Raw genomic sequence first — 10,495 nt, forward strand, 5'->3', positions numbered from 1 at the left:
GAATTGTTTCGCAGGACCTGAAAATATCACAATGTATGGCTTCCGTGCTCAATATTTTTGAAATCAGTAACTATTCTCTTCGGCTGAACGAATTTCCAATCACATGGACGATCAAGTAATGAGCTTGGTATTCATCATTACCCAGAAGGCCGCTGGCAATATCCACAGTGGGCAACACTCTCTGCTATGTGGTTTTCTAGTCTTTTTGTGAAAAGCGTGGAGATGTGACATGTGTGGGGGTGTAACGTGTAGGGGCGTGACATGTGTGACATGTGTGGGGTGTAACGTATAGTTTTTGACGTGTAGGGTTTGACGTGTGGGGGTTTGACGTGTGTGGGGTAAGGCGTGGCATGCGTAAGGCGTGACATGTGTGAGACGTGGGAAGTGTGAGGTGTTACGTGTGGAGATTTGACGTGTGGGATGTGACGTGTAGCTGTAACATGTGTGGGGTTTGACATGTGTGGGGTGAGACATGTGTGGGTAAGACGTGGGTGGGGTGCGACATGGAAGGGGTGTGACATGTGTAAGGTGAGACGTGTGGAGTGTGACATGTGTGGAATTTGAGGTGAGTGTGGTGTGACATGTGTTGGGTGTGACATTTGTGGGGGTGTGGCATATTAAGGCGTGGCATGTGACCTGACGTGACCTGTGAGGTGTGATATGCGCAAGGCGTGGCATGTGTTGGGCGTGACATGTGAGTTGTGACATGTGTATGGCGTGATAGTTGTGGGGTAAGACAAGTGTGATATGTATGGGGGTAACATATGTCAGGTGTGATATTTGTGCGGGTATGACATGTGTGATATTTGTGCGGTGTGACATGTCGACGTCAATGTATGTCGAAGACAGTGAAGCAGTTGATAAGTTTTAGGAGGATTTTTTGAAATAAAACATGAAAATAAACAAGAAATCAAATGCAAAAAAAAAGATTCATTGAAACGATACTGAGTGAAGATGTGAAAATGTGTTATAATCTGTGAAGAGTGCTTCACAGCACTGCACCCTGCATCTTGGACGTACATGGATGTACTAATACAGGATAGCAAGTGGCCGCCTCCACCCTGCATCTTCGACGTACATGGATGTACTAATACAGGATAGCAAGTGGCCGCCTCCACCCTGCATCTTGGATGTACATACATGTACCCATACAGGATAGCAAGTGGCCGCCTCCACCCTGCATCTTCGACGTACACGGATGTACTAATACAGGATAGCAAGTGGCCGCCTCCACCCTCCATCTTCGACGTACACGGATGTACTAATACAGGATAGCAAGTGGCCGCCTCCACCCTCCCATCTTCGACGTACACGGATGTACTAATACAGGATAGCAAGTGGCCCGCCTCCACCCTCCATCTTGGACGTACACGGATGTACTAATACAGGATAGCAAGTGGCCGCCTCCACCCTCCATCTTCGACGTACACGGATGTATTAATACAGGATAGCAAGTGGCCGCCTCCACCCCTGGCATCTTCGACGTACACGGATGTACTAATACAGGATAGCAAGTGGCCGCCTCCACCCTCCATCTTGGACGTACACGGATGTACTAATACAGGATAGCAAGTGGCCGCCTCCACCCTCCATCTTGGACGTACACGGATGTACTAATACAGGATAGCAAGTGGCGCCTCCACCCTCCATCTTCGACGTACATGGATGCACTAATACAGGATAGCAAGTGGCCGCCTCCACATGCATCTTGGACGTACGTGGATGTACTAATACAGGATAACAAGTGGCCGCCTCACCCTCCATCTTCGACGTACAACGGATGTACTAATACAGGAGAGCAAGTGGCCGCCTCCACCCTCCATCTTGGACGTACATGGATGTACTCATACAGGATAGCAAGTGGCCGCCTCCACCCTGCATCTTGGACGTACATGGATGTACTAATACAGGAGAGCAAGTGGCCGCCTCCACCCTCCATCTTCGACGTACACGGATGTACTAATACAGGATAGCAAGTGGCCGCCTCCACCCTCCATCTTGGACGTAGACGGATTTATCAATACAGGATAGCAAGTGGCCGCCTCCACCCTCCATCTTGGACGTACATGGATGTACTCATACAGGATAGCAAGTGGCCGCCTCCACCCTCCATCTTGGCCGTATATGGATGTTTCCTCGTCAACAGTCAGTATTTTTACTGCGGCCTGGTTACATACTTTATTTCTAGTTCCTATGTGTTCTGCATATTTCGTCTAGTTCCAGTTAGGTGACAGTCTTTAATATGTTAAGTGTGAACTAATGGAAAACTTTCGCCTACATATGTTTAAATTTATTATTGTGTTGGACACTCTTAATCCAGTCTCCGCTCCATGTTGAGGCTGGCTGATAAACCATGCAGTCATGACTGGTCACTCGCCCCGCAGTCACAGACTTATACTACCCCTCCGTGACAATGCTTAAAATGTAGCATTGAGTTTGACCATCGACACCACGGCATGTTGAAGTATGACAGATTATCCCAGAACCTACTAAACAAACAAGACGTACGTTCTACAGCACGTTCATGAACTCTGCAGATTTACCTCAGTGGTAAACCAGGTTTTAATATTCTCTTATCCACATATGAACTACATATGCCCTTATAATTTTTACAACCTTGTTGTACACAGTATTACCAGTACCGCCTTGTGTCTTGTACAACCGTATTGAATACAATATTAACGGGTATGGCCTTATGATTTGTACAACCTTATTGTATAAAGTATTAACGGTATGGCCTTATAGCTTGTACAACGTTGTTGTATACAGTATTAACGGTATGGCCTTATGATTTGTACAACCTTGTTTTATACAGTATTTAAGGGTACGGCCTTGTGACTTGTACAACCTTATTGTATATAGTATTAACGGTACGGCCTTAAGACGTGTACATCCTTGTCGAATACAGTATTAACGGTACGGCCTTATGACTTGTATAACCTTGTTGTATACTATATTAACGGTATGGCCTTATGATTTGTACAACCTGGTTGTATACAGTATGAACGGTACGGCCTTATGATTTGTACAACCTGGTTGTATACAGTATGAATGGTACGGCGTTGTGACTTGTACAACCTTGTTATATACAGTATTAACGGTATGGCCTTATGACTTGCACAACCTTGTTTTATACAGTATTAACGGTACGGCCTTATGACTTGTACAACCTTATTGTATATAGTATTAACGGGTACGGCCTTAAGACGTGTACAACCTTGTTGAATACAGTATTAACTGTACGCCTTATGACTTGTCTAACCTTGTTGTATACAGTATTAACGGTATGGCCTTATGACTTGTACAACCTTGTTGTATACAGTATTAATGGTACGGCCTTATGTTTGTACAGCCTTGTTGTATACAGTATGAACGGTATATACTGTTTGTTGTAAATTTACACTGCTGGTTTTTCAGTGCAGACCGAACACTTGACATTGCTTTATCTTTACAATGAAAGCACGAGGAGATCTTTACCTACCTTCAATTATTTTGCACCTGTCAACTGATGTTCCAGGTCAAACCTATCAACCCTTGTCAACAGCCTCTTCTCACATGTTTGTTTATCTATTCAAAGCAAACACGTGACGCCATTTACCTGTAAGAGCTTAGTTGTCGGTGAGGTCTGAATATTTCAGCCGTTCGGTCGTTAAGTGCAAACTTAACACTATCTGTATATGTTTATTTATTTTATTTTATTTCATTGGTGTTTTACGACGTACTCGAGAATATTCCACTTACACGATGGCGACCAGCATTAAGGTGGAAAGAAACCGGCAGAGCCCGGGGGAAGCCACGACCATCCGTAGGTTGCTGACACACCTTACCTACGGCCGGAGAGGACAATCTGTATATGACACAATAGCATTTCCCGTACATATTTATATATTTATCTATTTGATTATGTTTTACCTATACTCAATATTATTTCACCTGAAACAACAGGGCGACCAGCATCAAGGCGGGAGGAAACCACGGCCATCCGTGGGTTCCACTCAAATTTTGTGACATGCATTCTTTGTGGTTACGTAATTTGTATAAACTATCCAATGGTAATTATTGCAACATTTAGAGCTATTATTGTAGCTTGCATGTCTAGGAAAGTTTTGTAATAAAATAATCTTTCTTTCGTGAGGCCTCACAAATCTTTTATTTCTTAATCTCGTTTAACTTTTCTCGTAATCGGAAACGTCAAACTGCCTATATCGTATACATATCGTCAACACTTCATAACCGTTCCAGGTTAATTATCGCGAGACCAATGTCCAAAACAATGTCCAACCCAAAATAACACAGAAGAGAGAAAGTATACAAGCCTGGAAGTTAGGACGGTTAGTGTAAGATAGAGAGACATTTAGACACACAGATAGACAGACAAACATGAAAACATACAGAGACACACACAAAACACATAAACAAATAGATAGACATGCAGACAAAGAAATAGACGTATACACATACAAAAAATATAGATAGATAGGACACCCAGACAAATAGTTAGACGTACACACACAAACATATAGATAGATAGACCAGACAGATAGAGGTATACACACACAAACATGACAGATAGATAGACAGACAAATGACGCACACACACACACATAAACATATAGATAGACAGACAGACAGACGTACACACACAAACATATAGATAGATAGGTAGACGGACAGACAAATAGATAAACGTACACACACATACAAAAGTATAGATAGACAGACACACGGACAAATAGTTAGACGTACACACACACACACAAACATAGAGATAGATAGAACGACAGGTAGACGTACACACACAAACATATAGATAAATAGACAGAAACACAAATAGTTAAACGTTCACACACACAAACATAGAGATAGATAGAAAGACAGGTAGACGTACACACAAACATATAGATAGATAGACAGACAGACGTACACACACAAACATATAGATAGATAGGTAGACAGACAGACAAATAGATAAATGTACACACACATACAAAAGTATAGATAGACAGACAAATGACGCACACACACACACATAAACATATAGATAGACAGACAGGCAGAGAAATAGACGCACACACACACAAACATATAGATAGATAGACAGACAGACAGACAGACAGACAGACAGACAGACAGACAAATAGATGGACGTACACACATACAAACATGTAAATAGACAGACAGACGGACAAATAGTCAGACGTACACACACACTCACAAACATACAGATAGATAGACGTACATACACTCACAAACATATAGATAGATACACAGACGTACACGCAGAGAGACAGTAAGTGTTGAATTTATTTATTTGTATGATGTGTGTTTTATATGTCATTGCGTGAGAGAGAAAAGTTATCAGGACATAGGATATGCTTTTTACTCATCTTTAAAGAGTGTTATAAATGCATGTGAAATGTAGAAATACTATTTTTAACTAAAATGAATACCGTCTGTTTTCTTGTCGATCCCGTTAATATTAAACATCTGTGTGGTAAAGATGCCAGGTGCGTGGTCGGGGTTTAACTGTTAAATAGATAACAAAAACATAACGATCATCTGGTCGATATAGACCACACATGCGCCGTAGTTAATGTTTACACATGCTGTAGCACACGGGACCTTCCTGGATGTGTTCAGCTTGATTACATCATGTATGAATTTATTTTATGGATGGTCATACGATCATACTAAAGCAGAATAGCCGTGACATATTTTACATAGTACATATAATACAGCATATTTAAAGTTATTTTCTTATCATATTTAAAGATATTATGTGTCTCGACTCGATATTACTCAAAGACGCAAAATATTTTGGCTACATCAAATCATTTGTCCTTGTACGATGTAGATCAACTGTAATTTAAAAATATTTAACAGTTCCGTCATCCACAAGACTCGCTTTACAGATGAATTGTCGCTAGGCGAGTGGGCTGTAGGCGTTGATCTAGTGTTAGTGTCATTGGAAATTTTTAACATTTTTAACGACTCTCATTGATTCGTAGGTTTTATTATTTTAAACAATATCATTGAGAACAAAAAAACTGTAAAGTATAATTAAAAGCAAAATAATGCAGACACAAAATTAAATTAGACATAAATGATATAAATACAGGGACAAACTTCAAGAAACATGATAAACTGTTTATGTCTGCTGTTGGAAGGTGTGTAAACCGTGTAAATCTTTTCTCCGCGATGTTAATTTTTTGTCCCCGGTGGAATGGTTTTCTCCGCGGAATAAACAATTCTCTCCAGGGTGTAAACTATTCTCTCCAGGGTGTAAACTATTTTCTCCGCTGTGTAAACCTCTTCTGTGCGCTGGAAATGTTTCCTCCACCGTTGAAAGGGTTTCTCCACGATTTAAACCTTTTTTCTTGAGGTGAATAGTTAACCCCGTGAGATAATCTCAGAATGATAGGCCAAAGATTTGAATGTAGCTTCCACTGCTCTCTGCCAGTTCTATGTGAGGAGGTTTTTCGAGTATTTGTCTAGGTGCCATGGTTTCCTTCTCATTATTCCCCTCATAATCTTGAATGAAATACGATGAATGTGAATTTTTTTTTTGCTTTGTTTTCCTGTTTTCTCTTCACCTGGGAGTTAACCTTTCGTGAGTTTCCGAAGGTCAGTCAGTACAACTTTACATGCATTCACGTGTTGGATGAATAGTGTGAACTTATCCATCTCGAATGTCTATGTAAAAACTCCGCTAGCATTAGGTTGAAATTTTGATTTGATTTGATTTGTGTTTTACGCCGTACTCAAGAATATTTCACTTATACAACGGCGGCCAGCATTATGGTGGGTGGAAACCGGACAGAGCCCGGGGTAAACCCACGACTATCTGCAGGTTGCTGGCAGACCGTCCCACGTACGGCCGGAGAGGAAGCCAGCATGAGCTGGACTTGAATTCACAGCGACCGCATTGGTGAGAGGCTCCTGGGTCATTACGCTGCGCTAGCGAGCTAACCAACTGAGCCACGGAGGCCCCTAGGTTGAAGTTAGTTGGGTATATATGACATACTACAGATTTAATCATTGGTTATATATCCATGCAGCTAGTTAGAATTCCATGCATGTGTGTATCTGCAGCTGAGAAGTTTGTGTGTACAGGTGTATCCTGTGTCCTGATTTGCTTACTATCTTACACATAAGGGGGGGGGGGGGGGGGGGGGCAGGCATTTGACTTCTCCGCCCAAGCACATCAGGTTTCAGAACGGCGTAAAATCATACAGTTGTACATACATATATAACCATGAGATCAGGCTAGTCGCGCTAGCCCTTGTATGATCTGCATTACTGAGGCTATTTCAAATGAAAATTAAAGTGACAAAATTCCATATTGTAAAACTGACACTGATTTTCTTTTCTTTCTTCCTTCTTTTTCTTCGAAATAATGTTGTTGCGCACATTATGGATAGACAGGCCTCATGTGTTGGTGGGGTGAGCACGTGACGTGCACACTGAATTATACAGTTGTCACCTAATCGCCAAAGTCTTACAGCAACACTTCATTCTACTGAGTATTCACATTACACTTTTTCTTCAGTGCATTTTTGAGTGTTTTCGTTCGGTGTTTAAATGTGCATCAGGTCAGTTGGCTTAAACGCTGGCTTCCTTCGACTATCAGGCCTCTCACCAATGAGATTGCGCGTTCGAATCCAGTTCTCGCGGCGGCTTTACGCTTGGACGTGACAAAACGTACAACGAAGTGCGGTGGTTTTTTTCATGCGCTTTTCCCTATCTGTACACTTAACCGCAATTCTTCAATTTTAGAATATTTATCTGATTGATTGGTGTTTTACGCCGTACTCAAGAATACTGCAAATATCCAACGGCGGCCTGCATTATGGTGGGACGAAACAGGACAGAGCCCAGGGGATCACCCGATAATCCGCAGTTGAGTATGGCGTTAAGCTTCAGTCAAATAACTATCAGAAACAAATATCATCGGGGAAAAGATGTCACCTATAAATGTGTTAAACTTCCCGAGATGTTGTGTTAATGTCGGCAGTGGTCCACATGTGTATATATGTCTCACATTTTTATTTATTTATTTATTTATTTATTTGGTGTTTTACGCCGTACTCAAGAATATTTCACATATACGACGGCGGCCAGCATTAAGGAGGGAGAAAACCGGGCAGAGCCCGTGGAAAACCCACGACCATCCGCAGACTGCTGCGAGACCTTCCCATTTGGCCGGACAGGAAGCCAGTATGAGCTAAACTTGAACTCACAGCGACCGCATTAACCAACTGAGCCACGGGGGCCTCCTCAATTTTTTTAGAAGACTTGCTAATCATATACGGACACTTGACGTTCTCCGCCTTATCACCCTTAATCAGATTACCAATATCACGTGTTGATAATGTTACTACGGCACAGATAATTTTTAAATCCGCGAAAATTATCATAACTATTTTGCTACAGCTTCACAACTATTGACAGTTTACAGGGTGTATATATAGAGCTGGGTGCAAATTTCCTCCCTATCTTGTCATGTTATGTCACGTTAGATTAACGTATGCTAAGTGGGCCCTTATATGTTATCTGTCTTATTAATCCAATTAATTTCATTTCACCCCGCTACCAATGTTTAACAGCTCGCCGTGTTTTTTCGAATACTATAGCATAAAGAAAGTATGATTTGATTTATCGACTGGTAACGGATACACATGCAGTTTACCCGACTGGAGTATACACTGTGATCGGGGCAGCGCTCAGATGTCAATTGTCCGTATCCACAAGATTTGCAGGATCAATACGGACCTTGCGCACGAAATTCCTTCAATGCCCAAATGTCATTGCTCGTCTGTTCACGAAATGATTAAAATAATGGCCGTATGGTGTAAAGCAATGATCATTTTATCTTTATTTATTTATTTATTTATTACTTGATTCTTATTTGACGTCATACTGAGGAAAGATTGTTGTCAAACGCCTAATGTCACTCTGGCCCTGCAAGAATTGATAGCGTGTGAAACTGCAAATCCTTCGTCCAAAGTCGGTTTCGAAGGCCTCCGACTAAGGCTTTGGTTTAATAAGAGGTAGGGGCCTCCGTGGCTCAGTCGGTTAGCGCGCTAGCGCAGCGTAATGACCCAGAAGCCTCTCACCAATGCGGTCGCTGTGAGTTCAAGTCCAGCTCATGCTGGCTTCCTCTCCGGCCGTGAGTGGGAAGGTCTGCCAGCAACCTGCGGATGGTCGTGGGTTTCCCCCGTGCTCTGCCCGGTTTCCTCCCACCATAATGCTGGCCGCCGTCGTATAAGTGAAATATTCTTGAGTACGGCGTAAAGCACCAATCAAATAAAATAAATAAATTAATAAGAGGTTGACGACTCTCCGGAGGCCATTTGCACAGTGTTGTCGACAGCTTGTCTTCTGCCAATGTGGAGAACCAGTTTGTACACGTAGAAGAGATTGTCGGCAACTTGCCAAAGATCGGTGGTTTACCCGGGGCAAGCCGGTTTCCTCCAACCATAAAACTGGCCCACATCGAACGGTGAATATTTAATAAGAGAGTGAGTGAGGGCTCGGTTTGCTTAACATTTTTTCAGTCATTTGACGACGAAGGAATCCTTAGAGTGCATGTAATGTGCCTCCTTGCTGCAGGACGGATTTCCACCGCTCCTTTATCTAGTGCTGCTTCACTGAGACGCCTTACTGAATGGAAGTAAGCCGGCCCGCCCGACCCATTACAGTGATACGGGTCAACAGGTCGTTGCACTTTCCCCTTCGTGCTGAACGACAAGCGAGGAAGTTACAACTTCCGCTTTTTAAGGTCTTAGATGTGACTCGACCCTAGATCTACCGGTCCAGAAGCGGACGCTCTACCAACTGTGCTATTGAATATTTAATGAGCCTTCGACATACAGCCAATGCTTCAGCGGTGATGGTTAGTATTTGGAAGCTCGGTCATGAAAAATTTCTAAATCTTAGGGAGGGATAAGACGGAATCAGGATTTGAACTCGCGTCCTCCGTTGGCGGAAGACTGTTGAAATGAAGCGACATTAACTTTATCTACTACACTCACAAGCCAGCAATTATCAGTGTGTAAGCCGTCGTGATATACACCTATATCCTATGTATATCAAACTATGGATTTGTTGTATTTTTGTTTCTGCCGCAAAAATCAATGTGTGGACGATCGGTACCGGAGTTGACAGTTTTGCTGAATAATACAGTAGCGATTAAACCGTCACCGACTAGTATGAGGTTTACAGTCAAAGTTGGACAGTCAGGCGTTCCTTACACCACGGGCAGAGCTCAGAGCTCTGGGTATAATCAGGGTCGGTATAATCTATACTTCTGGCGAGGGAGAGTCCCACAGCAGCTTATGCAAATAGGTAAAACATAAAATTTCTCCAGACCCGCTGATTTGGCTAAACTGCACTGTAGTGAGCATGCGTTGTGACCCTCAGTGTTAACCTTACATCGTACGATGTGCATAAGAAGAGACATAAGGCGATATAATGTGCGGCAGCGCTGGAGAAA

This window comes from Liolophura sinensis, chromosome 7 (assembly GCF_032854445.1).
Source record: "Liolophura sinensis isolate JHLJ2023 chromosome 7, CUHK_Ljap_v2, whole genome shotgun sequence".
Classification (NCBI taxonomy): domain Eukaryota; kingdom Metazoa; phylum Mollusca; class Polyplacophora; order Chitonida; family Chitonidae; genus Liolophura; species Liolophura sinensis.